This window comes from Stegostoma tigrinum, chromosome 18, assembly GCF_030684315.1.
Source record: "Stegostoma tigrinum isolate sSteTig4 chromosome 18, sSteTig4.hap1, whole genome shotgun sequence".
NCBI lineage: Eukaryota > Metazoa > Chordata > Chondrichthyes > Orectolobiformes > Stegostomatidae > Stegostoma > Stegostoma tigrinum.
Window position 1 is genome coordinate 38,974,135 of NC_081371.1, and position 21,849 is coordinate 38,995,983.

Genomic DNA, 21,849 nt, shown 5'->3' on the forward strand with positions numbered 1-21,849 from the left:
TTTGATAGCCATTATAGAGACATAGCTTCAGAATGAAAAGTATTTAATATATATTTAGGGATATACGGCATTTAAGAAAAATAGCAAGCTAGGTAAAGGTGGTTGGGTAGTACTGGTGATCAAGGATAGCCTTTGTACAATAGTTAGAGATTACCAAGATCCAGGACATCAGGACATAGACTTAGGTTGGGTAGAGATGACGAATAGGAGGGTAAGAAAGTAACTAATGAGAGTGCACTACAAGTGGGTTAACAGAAACTACATTGTGGGACAAAGCATTTAAGAAGAAATATTAGATGTTTGTGATAAAAGGACAGCAATAGCCAGGGGTGACTTCAGTCTATATATAAACAGGAAAAATCAGATTGGCAGTAGTAGCCCGGATGAGAAGTTCATTAAACCTTTTCAAGATAGTTTCTTAAAGCAGTATGTTTTGGAACTGATCAAGGAGAAAGTTCTATTGGACCAGGTATTGGCCATATTGTGACAGGATTAATCAATGACTTTAGGGTTAAAGCACACCATGGTATCAGTGACCACAATTTAATTAGATTTCACGTCCAAATTGAAATGAAGAAGATCAGGTATAAGCCAAGTACTTTAAAGTTAAATAAGGGTAACTGTGTGGGCATGAAAGCTGCGCTGAAGTGAACTGGCACACTAGGGGATAGATCAAAAGTGACACAGGTGCAGACATTTAAAAGATATTCAGAGTACTCAGAATAACTATATTCCTGCTGGAAGAAAGATATTGTGAAAGGACCCACCATCCGTGATTAGTTAAAGTATCGAGTTTAAGGGAAAAGCGTATAATTGCACAAAGGTGTGTGGCAGGTCAGGTGTTGGTTAGAAGATATGAATGGCAAAAAGTGACTAAAAGGCTAGTCAAGAGAAAGAATATGAGAGGGAGATAGATAGCCAGTAATATAAAAATGGTTACCAAGAGTTTCTACAGCTTCTAAAGGAAAAAAAGTAATTATATTGAGTGTTGGTCCTTTGGAAATGAGAATGGGGACTCAATAGATGATAAGGAAATTGTAGTGATTCTAATAAGTCAGCCATTGGACCTCATAGAATACGAATTTTCTGATTGGGTCTGTTAATCTGGTCCAGTCAGGGAACCCCAGCTGATTGGTTTAAACAGGAGAGACAGAAGTTATGTTTGCTCTGGAGCTGACTCTGAGGGAGCTAAATCAGTGTCAGGGACTCTCTGCATGTAAATAAAAGATGACTTGGTGACAGAATACTGGCTTCTGTGGAAATACTTCAGACGGATGAAATAAAAAAATATTTTGCTCTGCCCCCATTATAGAGTACACAAAATGCATTCTGGTAATAGCTGTGATTGGGAGGTGGAAGGGAAAGAGGAACTTATTGAAATTATAATCATGAGATACATGGTACCAAGCAACTTCATGAAGCTGTGGGCTGACAAGTCATTGGATTACAGATGCATTTCATCCTATCATCTTAAAAGAGGTATCAGATGTATGGATGTTAATTTTCCAAAACCGCTTAGATTCAGGAACAGTTCAATTGGACTGGAAATAGTAAAGACAACCTCCCTATTCAAGAAGGGAGGAAGGCAGAAAACAGGCAACAAGAGGGTAGTTAGCTTGACATCTGTCATGGGTGAGGTATTAGAATTGTTCATTAAAGAGGTTAAAAACATGCCCTCAGAAAAACTTATACAAACTGGGAAGAGTCAGCATGGTTTTGTCAAAGAGTAATCATGGTTAACCAATACAGTGGAGTTCTTTGAAAGATTAATAGGCACTGTGGATGAAGAGAAGACTAAATGTACAATACATAGGTTTCAATAAGGCATTTGACAAGTGCCAGATCAAAGTTTATTGCAGAAAATAACAACTTACGATCTAGTATATGACATTAGCATTGACAGCATGTTGTCTGGTTGGCAGAAAATAGCAAATCTGCAGAACTGGGTGTTGTTTGGATGTGACCAGTGGAGTTCCACAGGGTTCTGTGTTGGGGCCTCAGGTTTTTACAATACATATATGTTACTGAGATGTGGGGAGTGAAGGCCTGGTACCTAAATTTAAAGACAACACAAAGTGAGATAGACAAATATGTTGAGAAGAAGGCAAAAGGAGGTTGCAAACTGATACAGATAGGTTAAGTGAGCAGCCAAACAATCTGGTGTATGGAGTATAATGCGGAAAAATGTGGAGTTGTTTGCTTTGGGAGGAGGAATGAAAAAGCACAGTAATACCTAAAAGGAGAACAACTACATAATTCTGAGGTGAGGAGGGATTTAGGTGTTCTGGTATCTGAATCACATTTATTTAGTATACAGGTACATCATGTGATTGAGAAGATTGTCATCCTTTATTACAAGAGGAATTGAACATAATAATAGGCATGTTATGCTTCAATTATGCAGGGTATTAGTGAGACCGCATCTTGAATACTGTGAGAAAGGCTGCAAATGCATTGGAGGTGGCTCACTAGAGAGATATCTGAATGAGCTGGTTGTTTGGTGAGAAATGGTTTGGACAGATTGGGCTGGTTTTCTCTGGACTGCAGGATAGCGAGGGATGACTTGATTAGTGTATAAGACTCCGAATGCTCTAGACAAGGTGGGCGTGGAAAGGATGCTTCCTCTATGGATCACTCCAGAATTAGAGGGCATTGTTTTAAAATTTGGGGTTGACTTTATAAGACAGAGTTGAGGAGGTGTCTTTGGAAATGTGCCTCAGAAGTGATGGAAGTGGATCCATTGAATATTTGGTCGGACACTTCTTAGGCAGGGGAATGAACAGTTATCAGGACTAGATGCGAAAGTGGAATTTGAAACAGATCAGAGATAATGGGAACTGCAGATGCTGGAGAATTCCAAGATAATAAAATGTGAGGCTGGATGAACACAGCAGGCCAAGCAGCATCTCAGGAGCACAAAAGCTGACGTTTCGGGCCTGGACCCTTCATCAGAGAGGGGGATGGGGAGAGGGAACTGGAATAAATAGGGAGAGAGGGGGAGGCGGACCAAAGATGGAGAGAAAAGAAGATAGGTGGAGAGAGTATAGGTGGGGAGGTAGGGAGGGGATAGGTCAGTCCAGGGAAGACGGACAGGTCAAGGAGGTGGGATGAGGTTAGTAGGTAGATGGGGGTGCGGCTTGGGGTGGGAGGAAGGGATGGGTGAGAGGAAGAACCGGTTAGGGAGGCAGAGACATGTTGGACTGGTTTTGGGATGCAGTGGGTGGGGGGAAGAGCTGGGCTGGTTGTGTGGTGCAGTGGGGGGAGGGGACAAACTGGGCTGATTTAGGGATGCAGTAGGGGAAGGGGAGATTTTGAAACTGGTGAAGTCCACATTGATACCATTAGGCTGCAGGGTTCCCAGGCGGAATATGAGTTGCTGTTCCTGCAACCTTCGGGTGGCATAATTGTGGCAGTGCAGGAGGCCCATGATGGACATGTCATCTAGAGAATGGGAGGGGGAGTGGAAATGGTTTGCGACTGGGAGGTGCAGTTGTTTGTTGAGAACTGAGCGGAGGTGTTCTGCAAAGCGGTCTCCAAGCCTCCGCTTGGTTTCCCCAATGTAGAGGTAGCCGCACGGGGTACAGTGGATGCAGTATACCACATTGGCAGATGTGCAGGTGAACCTCTGCTTAATGTGGAATGTCATCTTGGGACCTGGGATAGGGGTGAGGGGGGAGGTGTGGGGGCAAGTGTAGCATTTCCTGCGGTTGCAGGGGAAGGTGCCAGGTGTGGTGGGGTTGGAGGGCAGTGTGGAGCGAACAAGGGAGTCACGGAGAGAGTGGTCTCTCCGGAAAGCAGACAGGGGTGGGGATGGAAAAATGTCTTGGGTGGTGGGGTCGGATTGTAAATGGCGAAAGTGTCGGAGGATGATGCGTTGTATCCGGAGGTTGGTAGGGTGGTGTGTGAGAACGAGGGGGATCCTCTTAGGGAAGTTGTGGCGGGGGCGGGGTGTGAGGGATGTGTTGCGGGAAATACGGGAGATGCGGTCAAGGGCGTTCTCGATCACTGTGGGGGGAAAGTTGCGGTCCTTAAAGAACTTGGACATCTGGGATGTGTGGGAGTGGAATGTCTTATCGTGGGAGCAGATGCGGCGGAGGTGGAGGAATTGGGAATAGGGGATGGAATTTTTGCAGGAGGGTGGGTGGGAGGAGGTGTATTCTCGGTAGCTGTGGGAGTCGATGGGCTTGAAATGGACATCAGTTACAAGCTGGTTGCCTGAGATGGAGACTGAGAGGTCCAGGAAGGTGAGGGATGTGCTGGAGATGGCCCAGGTAAACTGAAGGTTGGGGTGGAAGGTGTTGGTGAAGTGGATGAACTGTTCGAGCTCCTCTGGGGACCAAGAGGCGGCACCGATACAGTCATCAATGTACCGGAGGAAGAGGTGGGGTTTGGGGCCTGTGTAGGTACGGAAGAGGGACTGTTCCACGTAACCTACAAAGAGGCAGGCATAGCTGGGGCCCATGCGGGTGCCCATGGCCACCCACTTAGTCTGTAGGAAGTGGGAGGAGTCAAAAGAGAAGTTGTTGAGGGTGAGGACGAGTTCAGCTAGGCGGATGAGAGTGTCGGTGGAGGGGGACTGGTCGGGTCTGCGGGACAGGAAGAAGCGGAGGGCCTTGAGGCCATCTGCATGCGGAATGCAGGTGTATAGGGACTGGACGTCCATGGTGAATATGAGGTGTTGGGGGCCAGGGAATTGGAAGTCCTGGAGGAGGTGGAGGGCGTGGGTGTGTCACGGACGTAGGTGGGGAGTTCCTGGACCAAAGGGGAGAAAATGGAGTCCAGATAGGTGGAGATGAGTTCGATGGGGCAGTAGCAGGCTGAGACAATGGGTCGACCAGGGCAGGCAGGTTTGTGGATTTTGGGAAGGAGATAGAAACGGGCCGTGCGGGGTTGGGGAACAATGAGGTTGGAGGCTGTGGGTGGGAGGTCCCCTGAGGTGATGAGGTTGTGAATGGTGTTGGAGATGATGGTTTGGTGCTCGGGTGTGGGGTCATGATCGAGGGGGCGGTAGGAGGTGGTGTCGGAGAGTTGGCGTCTGGCCTCGGTGATGTAGAGGTCAGTGCGCCATACTACCACTGCGCCACCCTTGTCTGCGGGTTTGATGGTGAGGTTGGGGTTGGAGCGGAGGGAGCGGATTGAAACAGATCAGCCATGATCTTATTGAATGAAGGAATAGACTTAAGGGGTTGAATAGTTTGTATGTTTAAGTGGGGAACCCTTGCCTCCAAATAGCTGGCAGTAGCTGTATTCAGAGGTGTGTAAGTTTATGGAGGGGCAACAAGTGCAGGATGAAAGCAATGTAGCAGCTATGTGGAGATCCTGTGTATATCTGCAGAAATATCTTGTGGTTGTATGCCAGCTGTACAATAATGGAGCCTTGAGTGACGAGGGGCAGTGTCTTAATGTATTATTGATGTTGCTTTTTACCTAAGAGAAGCCAGCTACAGGCAGACTGTTAAACCATTTGACTTGTACTATTGGTAGCGAACATGCGTTATAGCCTACTCTGATGAATATTGCATCAGTTAATTATGTAATACTTTAAAAGACATTTGGATAGGTACATGAATATGAAAGATGTAGCAGAAAATGGGCCAAATGCAAGCAAGTTGGACTAGTTTAATTTGGAAGCATGGCTAGACTAGTTGGACCAAAGGATCTGTTTCTATGCTGTATGACTCTGTGACTCTATCTACATACAAGCCCATGAACTGTTCTGCTACTGATGGTGTTACCCATGCATTTTACATTGCTTCTTCTCCTCTTGGCTGGGATCTCAGGACCAAGGTATGTAGCCTAAGCAGCAGCCATGCTGATCTGATCACCGTAGCTACAAAGTAAGACTTAAAGAGGCCCCACAGTGCTAAAGGTAACCTCTCAGGCATTGAAAGTAAAACAGGACAAGTCTGTGACTGAAATCTTTCACCCGATTAGGAAAGGAATCAGCTGGAAGGTGACAGCAGCTCCTTCAACTGCTGCTGCTTTCTCACCTTGCTTTCAGTGGCAAGCTCCAGAAAGTCTGGGAAGTGCATGCGCCTTCAATAAAATCAGTCTAAATGAGCTACTATATTAACATATTGAAATTAAGCTTCCACTTCTCCCAAGAGGTTTGCCCACACGCAAGCTAACATGCTGCACATACAGTTACACAATGCATACATCAGTTCTTTTGTTAAATGACTTAACAGTCCTCTGCACATCCTTCCCTAATGGTCAATCCTTGTACTTACTGTGGTAGTTCCTGAAGCCCATCCTCCCTGCCTCCTCCATGTGGACTAATGCTTCTCGAGCTATGCAGTATTTCCACTCAAAAAGTTGTCGCTGTTTTTCTGAAAAGTGTAACTTTAAATAAAACAATATTAAGCATGTCAGATTTTCCATTCCAACCGATGTGAAAGGTTTAGTTATGTTCTGTGGGATCGGTTCTGTCAGAAAAAATATTAAAATATTATACCCTGTAAGTTTAAATGTTATATAGGGTAAGTGTTTATAATCATAAGCTAAATAACTTGCAGGATGAAATAACTTTAAAACTATAGAATAAATATTCTCACTATTTCTAGTTCCCTCCCACTCAGTATTGCTCTTGCTTGCTGCCTCTTCTGCTCCCTGACCCTTCCAATCACTGTTGATCTTCTTGCACGATGTTGATGCTCTTGCTGTCTGATGCTCCCACTTGGCATGCCCAGGTAATCCACAAGATGGACAGTCATTGAGCAGGAGTGCAGAGGATATTCTAAAATGGTGCCAATCAGCTCAGGCAACCATATGTCACACTCAGCATGAGACAACATTAAAATGAAACGCCCAGTGCTAAATATAAATCCTCACCCCAATAACTGACAGTATTGAATTGAAATGATTGAAATGAGGTAACTTAGAGTGAGGGTTTGCTATGTAACCAGTTATGTTTGTCTAATTGAGAGAAGTGCTCATGGTTCTTCTTTTCCCTCTTCTGATTATCTCCCTGCTTCAAGTGATGATCCCATTATGATTTTCAAATATTGCATTCATCATGTTGGAGTCTGGGACATCCAAGTGGAGGAGCGCAATCACAAACCATCACTTTAAAAACATCGGAAATGTAAGAAATGGTTTTGCAAAGTCATTCTGGCTCTAATTCCCGTAGTTACTCAGATGCTTCATATGATTGGGGTCTGGGGAGACTTGACAACAAGCAAAAACAACTTTACAGCTTTTTAACAAGACCGCTGCCAATCTCCAACCTTCAATACATGTGTTACCTGAAGACAGATCTCGCTATAGCTACCAGCTATTGAATTCAAAATAATTAACAGAATTAGCATGTAAAATGACAAAATTTAAGAAAAAGCCAAAGTTTTATCTTACTCACACAATAACTGTAGTTTAATGGCTGTTAAACTTTAAACCTTTTGAACATTTTGCTCTATTCTATTCTTTCTATCCTTTTTTTCATATGTTATATTTTATTTGGAATGATTGATTGTAAAGGTTATCTCAAATCAGCCCTTGGCCATGACAGAAGTTGATTTTTAAATAAATAAACCTTCGAAAAGAAAAGTTGGTGAGTTGGAGCCAGCTTTCTGACATGGTGTCAATTTCAATGCTTTTAACACTGTACCCACTGCTAAACCCATTCACTCCTGGTCAAGTCATTCATCCTTTCATTCCAAACAATGTGGAGAAACAATATTAATACTTAAAATAAATCCTAGTAGTACATGTATTATTTACTCAGTAAAGTGACTGAGTAATTATTCAAAGAAATCCTGCTTTAGTTCAAATTATTTTACACAACAATGTAAGTGAAAATATGGTGTCAAAAATGAGATCAGTAATAAAAACAAATCTTAGGAGATGCAGTTAAATTTCTAACTGACTCTCATATATCTACTTCAGGCGACATGTTGCATGTTAATGAGAAGAAAACAAAAGGTGAGTGTGAAAATAAGAAACATTCAAATCATTGGGCAGAATTTTATTGGGATCTGAGTGATGAGGACCATGGTGAGATGTGTTGCAGAAGCGGACGAAGAATCCAATGAGGCACATCTCAACCTATCTTTTATGCATTTACCAAGCGGAAAGGGGAGTTTCTGTGTTGAGACAGTGGTGAGTTGATAATTATGAGAATTGCAACTTGTTAAGCACTTTTTCGATTGTACAACCTGCTTATTAATATTCAATTTTCCATCATATGAAACTTGCCAAACAACTAGACATTGAAACACAGACATCAGAATGGGTACCTGGCAGATTCCGCTTGCCACTTGCTCCAAAAGATCACCAGGTACCAACATTTATGGGCACACTCCAGGGCACAAGCCACACATGCATACACAGACCTTACACCCAAACTCTAAGAAACCTTATGGCACATCTTTCATCCACGTACAGGACATTTATGAACTTCAGTGCTGTACCCTGGCTGACTCTCGGCACTATTATTGTAATGCTGCTGCAAAGACTCTGTTAACTCAATGACACATACCCAGTTCTTGGACTAGACCAGGCTGTATCTCTAAGTTGTTTGCTTACTGTCATAATGCACACTCACTCTGAGTCATCCTAGATACTCATAGCATCCCTGCTTTGCAATCCTTTACCTACTTTTTTGCACGTTGCCCCCTCAGTCAGAGATATTGTGCGCTTATTGCTCGCCTTGCCAATTAGTGCAGGCAGAAAGGAAGGAAGCTTATCCTGGTTGTCAGCAAGCCTCTGTCAAGTCAAGGGATGGCCTTCCCTCTGGTAATTCCAGCACAGTAAGTCAAGTGGAGCTTCCAATAAAATTAGGATAGTCTCCACATAACGGGTGAGGAGCTTAATGTGAGACAGCTCACCATCCACTTTAACTTTTTCTGCCCTATAGTAGGCTGCCTTTTTTCTGAAATGAGAGACTAGCACGTATTAGTTGCATTGGTTGTAATTTTCCCTAAAAAAACCTTGGATTCTGGATATGTGCTACAGGATTGGAAAACTGCCAATTTAACACCTTTATTCAAAAATCATAATCTTTCATTCTTGGTGGCAGTTCTAGTCAACCTCCGTTGGATCATTTCTTGCTCTTACAATGAAGTGCCAGATCTGCAAACAATAATCAAGGGAGATGAATTTCCACAGGGATTCATCTTCTACTCCACCATAACATTGTTATAGAATCAGTGGAGTGTGGTGTAAATATTGTTTATGCTACTAATACAGGATTCCATAATTTGTTCTCTTGAAGTTATGTTGGCTGACTTGGATGACAGCTAAGGAAATTCACCTCTTGTCTGTGCCCTGACTATAACCAATCCTCTAACGCAAATTTGACATTGTTTCTATACACATACTCCTCTACAAGAACCAGAATTCTCTTACTGAGTGCTTTTAAAACTATATTGCTATATAACAAGGTTCCAGGAGCATGTGGGCATAAAGATAAAAGACAGCAATATTATCCATGGTCACTTTTGTCTTAATGTCAGTTTGGAGCCTGTCTACCGCTATGCATCTGCAGATGAATAGCTCTGATAATTTCAACAACATTGCTGAACACTTTCTCATGCCTCCATGGACAAACCCACCAGTAACTGTGCCGAGAGATGTTCTGATGGAATGACTGAAAACCCAGTGTTCAGGCCATTCTGATGGGGTCTATACCACAAACAAGTTCAGTGGCTCTATCTGCAGATCAGCCTTCAATACCCAAATCATGTAAGCGCTGGACTTCCAAATAGCAGTGATTAGTAGTTGAGAAATTCTGGCAGATCAAATCAGCAACTTTTCTTATGAATTAATCACACTTAGAAGCTGGGTGATGGTAATCTGGTCCCTGACTTCAATAGCTGGTGAGGAAGCAATGCATTTATCCTCAGTTGATAGGTTATTTGCTTTTCTTTGTCTATTTTCTCTTGCACCTTGCCTAGCCTTGGTCAGTTCTTCACCACTTGTTCTGCCTTTCCCGACATTATGTCTAAATTTTCCTGGGTGATGTATCTGAACTGGTAACTACATAGGACAAGAGCAATGACCAAAAATTGCTGAAGAAACTCAGCAGGTCTGGCAGCATGTATGGAGAGAAAATTGAGTTAATGTTTAAGTCTAGTTACTCTTCTTCATTTGAGCTGCTATTTCGTTTTGTCAGCTAAATCTCAGGATGGCTTGGCACTAAAAGCTTGAGAAGAGCTTTAAAAGATATAAAAAGGAAACAGCGATGAAAAAAAACTTAAAATAGTCACACAATGTTGAGGGCAAGCATTTGGCTTGGATCCACTACTCCTAGATGGACTGTGGGAAAGTCCGTCTGATAGAATGTTGTAGTGCAGTTTTTGGAATGAGCTAAGGAACATAAGCCCCTCTTGGGGTTTCTCTTTCTCCTTGCCCACGTCCCACAACCTGTCTGGCTTTTGCTATGCACGTGGTTTGCCCCTTGAAGTGGTTCATAGATGCAGGCTTACACCCGTCTCCTGTTGCTAATGTTTGCATCCTCTCGTGGGTTGATTTCTTTTGTGAGGAATTATAGAGGGATGAGAAGTGACAGTTAAGACGTTTCAGGTCAGAAAGCAAACTGATCAGAGGGAAAATTGATTCCTTTGGTTGAGGTAGCTGAGGTGCTTTGGAATATTTAGTGGTGGACATATTTCTATTGTGAGGATGATTGGTAATGAAAGAACATTCTGGAGATTGCGATGTTAAGTTTCAGGGCTGATGCAAATTTGTGATGCATTGCATATGACAGTCAACCTTTCCTGAATGAGAAACAGAGCCATTCAATGCCTTACCTTATTGTTTCTAATATGGTCAGTGAACTCATTTTGTTGCTGTATCCTTGTGCATGGGATGGTATAGCCAGAGATCCATTGTTCTGCTTTTTTGTACACTAAATCCAGGTATTTTTATTACTTTCCTGCATAATGCATCCCCGCACTTCCTCATAATTTGCTGCACCACCTTGTTACTTGTATTATCCTCAGAAACTCCTTGTCTTCTCCTTGTAACCACAATCATATTTCACAAAAGAGCCATAAAAATATTATCATTTCAACTTGAAATTTAAAAATGGAGACCATGTTTGGAGCATAATTCAATCACATTTTCAGAGCACAAAGCAATGACAAATATATTGAAAATATTTTAGGCTAAATCTTCAGTCAGTTTAATTAGTTCTAAATATTTAAAATATTAGAAGCAGCAAAAAAGATAATTTCTGCTCTTTCCAGAACCTAGACCCAGTCACTCTTTGGCATAGTCGTCTCCTCATTCATCTTCAATTTACTATGCTCTAATCTCAAGCCGCTTGGATAGTTTGTACCCATTTGTTTGCCTCTGTGAGTGCATAAACATTTGTCCTCATTCTCTAAGTGAACAACAGAGGAATTTTGGGCCATTTGAAAATCCCAACAGTACTTCCTTGCACTCGGTGCACCTCTTGTGACCTGAACAACATATGTCTAGGGAGAAGAGCACACACACCAGTTGTGAGAAATTTTTGCTTAATGCCCTACATTTAAGTAGCATTTCAACTTTTAAAGTACTCCAATGGCTGTAAAGCATCCTAAGATTATGAAAAGTAATGAACGGTAATGGAAGATGTTTGTCCTTGTTCTATCATACATATAACTTTGCTATATATTGCAGAATCATGAGTTGAAACTTGTTGCTTTTTCTCTCCCTATCCCAGGAGCGTTTCATTCAGCTGTAATCCTAACTACCCTGCAGCTATCATTCTTATCATGTTATTTAGTCCACTATAGAATGATTACCACTGCATCCACAAAGAGAATTGATATGAGGATCAAAAAATAAACTTTTGCAATAAAGATGAAATTGAGGCATGATAAAAGTATGCTAGGATCAGAAATAGGGTCCTTTCAAAAGCACAATGCAATTTCGTAATGGAAAGTAAAATGACTGCATTGACTGGAAAGACAAGGAATATATCTGCATTAAAATAATGCATGAATATTCAATGGGTTATTATGAGTGATAGACTATCCTGAAAGTTATCACACATCGATTAATTCAATGAAAGCAACTTGTGGGTAGTGTTTGCACTCAATCACATAGAACTGAAAGACTGTTATGAACTTTTATGGCACCAACTGGGACTAGAATCAGCTTCACACATATTACAAATTCAGAACTCTGCAGATATACTTCAGGTAAGACTTTGGAAATAATTAATACTAATTTCTTTCAACGTCTTATTGCTTTGAGATGAGTTGAGATAGATATTGCTTTCAAAATAATCCTGAATCTAATAGTGCTTACTGAAACATATGTGCTAATGGTACATTAACTTGGGGTGAAGAGCAACTAAAGATGAATATGTGAGTTGTGCCATTCTGTTGTTAGCTTTTAAAAATGCATCTTGCTGCTTTTGCATCATTGACACACCAAATGGCACAGAACTGCTATATTTACATGGTATGTAAAAAAACTCACCATAGAAACTTAAGTCTTGATATTACAAACATGAGTACTCTTTTAGCAATGTAATAAGTGTTAATTATTTCCAGGGGTATTCAAGAATATGGATTTTAAGCCATTAAAATCTTATTAAATGGTCGAGCAGCCCAGAGGGCTGAATGGCCTACTCTTACGGGTAATTCATGTGTTAACATGTAATTAACCTCTCTGGCACTGAAAATTAACTATTACAAGTACAAAGTATCATTCCTTCAAGAGGTAATTGTTGCTGGAGATTTCAAAAATACAAATAAAAAAAAATTCAGATTTTTAAATTTCTCTCTCATTCTTTTCAATCTTCTTTTCATTGGTGTTTTTGTACCTAATTTGACATTGAATTATGTTACACTTTATTCTTATTCCTTGCACTGTTTATTTCTCAAATCTTTAATCTAATTGAATGATGAGGTAAACAGTTACTTTCTCTGTTCACTCAGGTTCTGGATGCTCTGTCTCCCTTGCTGTGTATTATCAGCTCGCACTTTCAACAATTTGCCATGTTAAAAAGGAATTAAAACTCAAACATGTAAGGACAAGCCTAACTAATGGCAGAGACTGTTGGATACCCTGCTACAGCAAGTTATAGCCCAATTGTTGCAATGGCAAGCATAAAATGTTTTATATCTTGCCCTGCAGCCTGCAATGATGAAAAAGGTAGTTTTACTAGGGATGCCTGACATTTCAGTGATTGAATTCCTAGCTTTAGAAGCCCAGACATATAACTTACAAGGAAAACACTGGAACTTAATAACAGATGAAGAAGGGGGTGCGGAATATGTGAAGATTTTTTAGAGTAACAATGCCCCTTAAATGTTGCACTTTTAAAAAAAAACAACCTTTGAAACATACTTAGCTATTCACTTCTGGATTCCAAAGATAATATGGCATTTTTCACCCATTTCGAGTTACTTTGAAACTAAGTCAGTGTTGTGCCTAAGTTAGAGAATTCCTCATTATACAGCTACAATACTGTCTTTGTGAGAACAAATGACATCTGTAAGTTGGAAGGAAACACTAGCAATTGGATAAAGCAGTTCAATTTGTAGCGAAACGTTATATTGGAAAAGTCAGTCAGTATGGTGGTCACCGATTTGTGTTGAGGATTCATTGTACAGCGAGATTCTGATCCTGAATGTTTTCTTCTTGAGACCCCTAAGGAACTGGAAGGTTCAATGTGAGAACACAGCATCCTTAGCCACATACACGCACCTCTTAGCATACAACTGAAGTGTGGCATTGGTAAAAGGCTCAAAGTATCTAGTTTCTCAGATAACCAAGTCAGATGATGTTGCATGTTGTGCGGTGCCTGAAGGAGAAATTTGGCTTTTGAAGGTCCAAAGTTAAAAGAATCACCAAGGACACCATTACACAACACGAGTTGGGAAATTTCAGCTGGGATTGTGACGGATGTTTCTATGATTGGCCTCAGTACCCTATGCTAGGCAGGGAATTAAACCATCCACAGCTCCTGCTCTTTCAATGAGCAGTGCTGGAAAGAAGTTAGTTCAGAACAGGAATGGCCTTCACCGTAATGCTCCCCTTATCCCTCACTGTTGAATCCCAATGTGGATTGAAACAGGTTTGACTGTGATACTTTCTAGAGTGGGATATGCTGCTGACTCTTACAGCTGAGGCTTTGATACAAGCTTACTGGGCAAGTTTACTGAGGAACAACACTAATGTCTCAAATTGAACTGATCTCTTCAGGAAACAAGTTCCAGGGTAGAAAAAAAAACACTAAAAATATCTTTTCAATAGTGAGAAATTTAAGTGGAAAATGATTTGTACCCAAGCAGCTACTTTTCATTCCAGCAGAAAATCTGAGTGCTTCATTTAGGTTTCACATAATCCAGATAACAAGGTGGCTAAGATTATCTACTTACCAACAAGTCTCTGAAACTGTAAGTATCCTGTTAGAATTGAGTTCAATAAATCACTAACCTGACCACTAACTCCCTTTTTTAGTTCATTTTATATCTATGCTAAGGCTAAAATTAGTAAGATGGATGGGAGAAAATTTTATCTAATGAGATATGGAGCTCAGCGTGGATTGAATTTGTAGGTAACTCTGTTTTAGACTTAATTTACTCTCCAATTATGTACGTTTGTGGGTGACAGGGTTTCCACACGCATCATTCAAGCAATTTTGACTGAGCTTCTTCACAGTAAAATCAGGCTGCATATTATATATTAATAAACAGGGACATGTGCATTTATTAGAGGAAGAGCAATTAAAACTAGCTCACTGCTTCTCTCAAAATCAAATAAATCAAGTGCTTCGACTCTCCTACATTATGTTTGTATAGTTATCGCAGTGAATTCATTCATTAACATCTCTATCGAGGCTTCATTTATATCACCATGAAGTCCAATCCATTTCCTTTTTCAGCTGGGTGTTTTTATGTGGACATGTGAGACTATGGAATGAGTGAAATCAAACCCATGTTGTTCAACAGACTCTGATATCCAAATTATCTCACAATAGATTTTTCTCAAGCTATTTAATTTCCTAAGAGAGTTAAATAACCGTACGTAAAACACACAAGGTAAAACTGTGAAATTTCTTCAGAGCCCCGAAGGGAAAGAAGCAAAAATTCCAAATATCAGTCTAACATTACAATCTAATTAATTCAAACTGGACATCAGGTTCATTTCACAGATGAATACCCAATGGCCCCAAAGCAGGGTTTTCATTCGGTCAGCAGGAATAGGAGGCTTTATTACGAGCAAAGACTGGAGAGAAACTTTTCTCCCTTATCAAAGGGGGTCTGACAGCGATGTTTGAAATTATTGGAAGTTTTGATTAAATAAATAAAGTAAAACTATTTAGCTGCTTATTCAGTTGTTAAATAGGAGATAACATTTGGTGCTCTAATTTCCTTGAAACTGTTACCTTTCTGCCATTGTAACTGCATGAATAAAGTGATCAAAATACTGTGATACTCATATGCAGACTTTCTACTGAGTTTCCAACAAAACAACAGTTACAGAGTAATGATGACTTTGAGGGAATTATAAAAATCATTGAAAGAGTGAAGTGAGATGTGAGTTTCATTTTTTTTCAAAAGAGAGCGTATTAGAATTTGAATATAAGTATTTAAATGGTACAGCTGAAAGAGAAACTGACTGTGCAGCGCTTGTGAAGAACTGATACAGGTTTGATAGGCTGAGTGGCCCTTCTCTGTCCTCCAGAATTCTACCATTTTGCTAGCCTTTGTCTGAGCCTCACAATGGCAGGACAAGTTGACATGAAATCTAACAGCAGTTGAGTGCATAAAATTAGCACAGCAGATTAGGATCACTGTGAATGTTTTGGCTGAAGTTAACATGTTGTATAGAAGAATCCTTCACTTAGAATAATATTCGCTCACTACAGACCTACAAATGGCCCAGACAAATTGGGCACTGTAGCTTTAACTCCGAAACATGTTTTTCTCTTTGTTGTTGCTTAATGTCACCGGCTTCATCTTGAATTTTCTAATTTATGATCTACAGGGTCTGGGTGGTGCACTGAGATACAATGCCTTCCTTTTACTTCTGGGAGTGGAGATCAAGTTCAGCCCAAACAGATGGGACAAAAGGCTTCTCTCTGCGATGGTTGTTAAGGGTTCAAAGTAAAATTAACTCGGCAGACTCAAACAGTTCCCAGTAGATATAAGTCAATAGCACAAAACTACCCATAATTTGGCACTAATTGGCACTAATTTGCCAATCTCATTCAGAGAGGCCATAAGCTAGATGGTGTGGGAAATGAAAATGCCTTGCTAGTGCAATAGCTTGGAGTCTAAGAATATTGTCAGAATGATATAGATGACATTATATTTTACCTAAGCTGTAGATGGAAGTGATTGGTCGTTAAATTACAAAATGTATCAGCTTAATTCCTGAAGTCACAATACAACCTCTAATAAGCAATATTGTGGTGACTTACAATATGCAGTTACAATTTACAGCAAAATGGATATGTTCATAAATGCAATTTTAATTTAACTTGTTCTCAAGATGTGATGTATAAAGTAGCTACAAAGATTGCTTATTGGGCGAGTGAGAATGCATTAATTAGCATCAGCATTGGGCTTGCTGGCAAAGAAAAATCAAGGAGAAATAAGCAGGGATTTTTGCTTCTTATTACTGATAGCTTCTACTGAATAGATGAATGTTAGAGACATGAGGAGACTAGTCATTGATTTTCCCCTGTAGTTGAATAGCTTGCAGGGATTTTATAGTGAGTTTCCCTTAGATTTTCCCTGATTGGTTGTTGTAATAAAAGATTTGCTGAAATCCTGGGTGGAAGCATAAACAAAGTATTTGTTGACATTCCACCAAAGATGCTAATTAGAAAAGTCCCGAAGGAAATTCCTGATGTTCCTGTTGTGACTCACACATGAATAATGCAATTGGGGAGGTACTGAAGGATGCTAAAAACCGGAAGTTCTGGAAAAAGAGCACTGGACTCGAAACGTTAACTGTGTTTCTCTCTCCACGGATGCTCCCAGACCTGCTGAGTTTCTCCAGTACTTTCTGTTTTTATTTCACATTCACGCTATCTGCAGTATTTTTCTATGCCTGACACCAAGTCTCATTAATGAGTATGAGAGGAACGTGGGAAAGAAAAATGGGTGGAGACAACAGTTTTTGTTTACTTTCAATTAAGCAGTTTTAAGGCATCAAATTCCGACGAATTATGAAAAGAATTTAAGCTGTCATTTACCTGTGGGATCGTTATAGGTAGATGAACTTGAAATTTCTTGTTTTTTATGAATGATTAATACTTCATTTGTTCATTAAAGTCAAAGGAACATCACAAAGATTTCCATGGAACATAAATTATCTGTCTGCATGGCTGTTTTGAGTCACTTGGGTGTTTATTCACATTTTGCTTGATTGCATCTTTTCAATTCTAACCCTTTTTTGTTCCACCAATTCACAGTTTTAGTATTGAGTGAATATTATGACATGAAGTGCACAGAATTTAACTTGGTTGTTCATCTGAACCCAATCATTTCCGTAGGAGTGTTATGCTGCTAATCATTTGCACAGTACACACCCACCTCAGGATAATGCTTGCATGCATCACCAGAGATATCTGAATGCACTCTATCCTGATGCCACATGACTAACCAGCCACTGTTTGATACATTTGGACTGCACAGGTCCACCCTATGAATTTAGAGACTTCCCATAAAGTATCAAATGCTCTGCTGCAACGTGAGGCCTGCATTAGCATTGTGCACAGGATCAGACAACCAACATGCAGTTTTTGTAAAATGTCTGCCATTGTAAAGTGTTTGAAGGCACTCAAGAGTGGTTTGGAAGCTGTGGTGAATTCCTGGATGTGCCCAAGTGTTGCTGCATCCTCACAGAGAAGCAGAGGATTAGGCGACGAGTTCAGTCAAAGGCTGCAACAGGTATGAGGTAGGGGTTAGTACTCGGAGAGCACCTGGGCTTTCAGCATGATCAAGACGTTGAGCTGTGGCTTCCAGAGACCAGTCTCTGCACAGTGGACTCTGACAAGTTGAAGCCGGTTTCCTTTGATCTTCTTAACAGTGACAACAGACTGTAAGCAGGCCATCTAATGTGGGTGCAGATGTCCACAGGTGTTCTCCTGCATGCTGTCCCTTTAAGGCCAAGTGAAATCCATCTGTGATCTTGCCCTCCATTGAGTTTAGTCATGATTTATTCATTAATAGTGTCCCGGTTGTCCCATGCTAATTCCCACTCTTTACCCACCACAGTATCTGAGCGAGTGGCTCAACAGAAGTAGTAACAGTGTTTCTGCATGAGTGCTGTGCAATTGCTTTCTCTCTTCCTTCTCTTGGGCTGCTGTGGCTGGGTAGCCAGCAGCTCTTCCTTGTCTGAAAGTAGTTAAGTCAGACAGGGAAGAATGGGCTGGAGGAGGTATGTGGAAAGCAAGTAATAGCAGGATGGACTCTGTCACTGCCAACCTCATGATACAGAGCATAACAGTTTTGCATCTGAACGGTTTTCATGAGCCCTGAATACCAGGCAATGTTGATGACTGTGTTTCTTGGCAGGAGCAATACTGAGACTTGAGTAGCACATGAATCTAGTGGCAGGTATGGTAGGAGATAAAGATGCACTCACTGACCTTGACTATTTATGGCAAGTCTTGTGACACTGTTACCAGATTCTAAGGTCCAGAGTGTGTGAACTAGTTTTTCCTAACCACTGGCTTCCAATCACTTCTGGATTGTCCTTGAGGGCCATGCCCCCCTCCACCCCTTTCACTCCCCATTGCAATCATGGATTATTTTCTTCCATCCATCTCTACCATTAAGGCTTCCAGTAATGCATCCTTGACCCTGATCATGCAGCCCCCTTCCCCCTCACCCTTACGACACCAACCCTCTCTGCCTCGGTGCTCCATCTCCCTTCTTGAGAATTGCAGCAGTAGTATTCAGCAGCAGTCAACTGTATCTTCCCTATAAATGTATCATTAAGAACAGAAGGCTGTATGCCCCCCCTTCTACAAATGAAAGCTGTTCGCCTCCCCGCTCAGAGTGTGAGCAGCCTGCAGCTAGCCCCATACTCTGCCCTATGCAATAGTCAGGTAAATGGGGTGGCACTGGTAGTACCAAATTTGCAAGCTGTCCTCCCCTGCCAAAACTACAATTGGCAGTTTGTGCATCACTCCTCTTGCACCTTAATAACAGCTCAATTCAATTTTGAGTAAAGAGGTTTTGAGGGCAGGAATGGACATTGATGAGATCTGTTTTTAATAGGTGTGACCACTCTTCTAGTGCAGCCTAAATTTCACAACATCAATTTATACATTAAAAGGAACAAGTTCCTGAGACAAGCTTCAACATTCAACTGTGTAGAAATAGATATCTTCAATGTTGAAACGAGGATACATCCTTTTCGGGGACCCAGACTGCATGGTTCAATTCCTCAGTAACATTAGCTATCAATAACCTGTTACGTACACAAACAATTAAAGGTGTCAAGAAAAGTTGTTAAAAATATTACATAAATTCTACTGTTTTACTGCTTTTATCCACCAAGACTTCAATGTACAATATTTACTTTCACTTCTGGAACATCACATCGTAGTTCAGACATGTCACACACACTCATGGGGAGGTTGACCATAGGCATTTTGTCAAAGCTGTCTATTTATTTTCAACTAACTTTGGATTCTGTCTCCCTCTGCTTGTAAAGATTTTTGCAATTGAGATCCAGAAGTGAGATAAATGACTAGCTGAATTGATGTTTTTGGTACTCTTACTCAGAGGAAGACTATGGGCCAGGACACTGGGAGAGTTCCATTGTTCTTTAAGTAGGTGCTGAAGGATCTTCAACATCTGTTTGAACTGAAAGAGCTAAGTTTCGCTTATTGCCCAGGGGCAGTGCAGCAGTGTCTTGGTCCTGAGTTGATATATAGGTCTGTTCTCTATACTTGAGTCCTAGAAAGTGCTTACTCCTTTACCCTCTAATTTAGTTATGAGAGTGCTGTAATATTGAGCTCATATGTGATTATGGCCATGACTGCCTGACAAAGGAGCACATCATATTAACCTGCTTGAAATATCTGCTGTGGGAGGTCATTGATTTTTCTACTCAACATCTTGGGAGTTCATTGAATAGATAGCCAATCTAGACAGCCCATTCTAAACTTCTCTATTATAGAAAAATAGCAATAGTTGATTTACCACTAGAGATGTGCTTGGAGCTCTGAACCATCACTGTACAATTGGTTTCCTAAAACCTATTCAATTCAACCACCTGATAAAGGAGCAGCACTCCGAAACTTGTGATTTCAAATAAACCTGTTGAACTAGAAACATGTGCTATGTGACTTCTGAAAAGGAGGATAAAGACATGTAATTCACATGTAAAAATTCTGCTTTGATTACACTAAGAAAACCAAATAAGCATAGGACGAAGAAAGAAATAGACAGATATTTAGAGGTTTAGAAAGATACTCATGTGAAGCATCAACACCAGCAGGGACTACATGAGCCAGATGGCCTGTATGATAATTATATATAGGATTTCTGTGCAAAATTGGTCAGGAATTTTTACGCGGTTATTGTCTCACATAATTAGAGAGCTCGAAACAAAAATTTAACTACTGTCTGGATGAATGCATTTCCACTACATGGCACTGGACAATGAAAGTGTGTTGGTAATACTGGATCATTTTTCCCTTCCGTAGCCTAGGGATGTTGAGGTTTGTTGTACTATCTGTATTGCTGTGCTGTCTGAAACTAGCTAACCATCCCAGGACATGGATCAAACCTGAGATTTAGTCATACCTTAATAAGACGTTATAGTTCATTTAAGAAGTTCCATTTAGTTTACGCATAAATACCGTTTACACTTTTTGACCAATGTGCTTAAGCCAGTGTTTTCTGTTTTATTGCTTTCAACCACCATAACTGCAATATGCAATGCTTACTTAAAGTACTTGAACATTACAATATAGCTCAAACATGCCACAGACAATTTTGTGCAGGTTTGATCTCTGGAATGTTGTCAAAGCTGGTCATCTATTTTCAATTATCACGGATTCTCTTTACCTCAGCTTGTAAAGATTCTTGTAATCGGAGGCCATCACTCTTATTACAATTGTCATTTATGAAACATTTTTGAAAAGCATTGTTTCACATCAAAATGAGGCAATTGTACACTGAATCCCAGTGAATGGTGCTAGACTTCCACAAGATACATTTGACAGGCTTAACCGAAGCACAACTTCAAGACACAACTTGTGTCCCTCAGGATGTAAGAAACTCTGCATGCATTGCCAAGAGAATAATTTTTCTAGAAAAATGATAACTATTCAGAAAGCCAAACCACATTAAAGAAACAATGTACCTATTAGGCAGAGTCCCAAGAATGTCATTCAAACCTAGCAAAAATCAAAACTAGACATATGCCTTTAGCATACTTTTGACTTCCAGCTCAGGATTAAAATCAGTTGTCACATTACAAAGTAATTTTAAAGTATGTTTAAATAAATATTGGGACTGCAGTTCAACAGTCTTCATCTTTGCCAACATTCATAGTGAATGTTGCGGACCGTAGAATTATTGAGCTAGGGTAGCGGCCAAGGTTGTATCAACAACTTTTTGATTTACAGATGTTTGTATCAAGTATAATATTTAATTAATTGAGAGCTGATATTATGCATATCTTCTCAGGATAATATTTCTTTTAATTTTTCAAAAGGCAGTGACTCATACGCTGATGTAATTCTGTAAGTACCCATAGCTGTTGGGGAGTTACCTCACTGGCTATTCATTATCCATCTTTTGGGCTTACGAGGATTTCATGGCTGCTAGAGTCCAAAACGTCTTCAATGAGATACTAATTAAATATACAATTAGATTGGAACACAATCTCTGATAAAGTATTGAAACTGTGATTTTGTGAAGCAGGGAAAGAAACCAA

General features: G+C 40.5%; 1 long non-coding RNA gene across 3 annotated transcripts in view; it reads right to left on the reverse strand.

Moving 5' to 3' along the window:
- LOC125461108 (uncharacterized) overlaps positions 1-21,849 on the reverse strand; it is a 35,214-nt gene that overhangs the window by 1,624 nt on the left and 11,741 nt on the right. For 2 of the 3 annotated variants that reach the window (XR_009446863.1, XR_009446861.1), the window contains 2 exons: positions 6,231-6,342; positions 1,875-2,053 (listed from right to left, as the gene is read on the reverse strand). This is a non-coding gene — a long non-coding RNA (uncharacterized LOC125461108). The remainder of the gene's footprint in view (positions 1-1,874; positions 2,054-6,230; positions 6,343-21,849) is intronic. The other variant, XR_009446862.1, reaches the window with a different exon arrangement.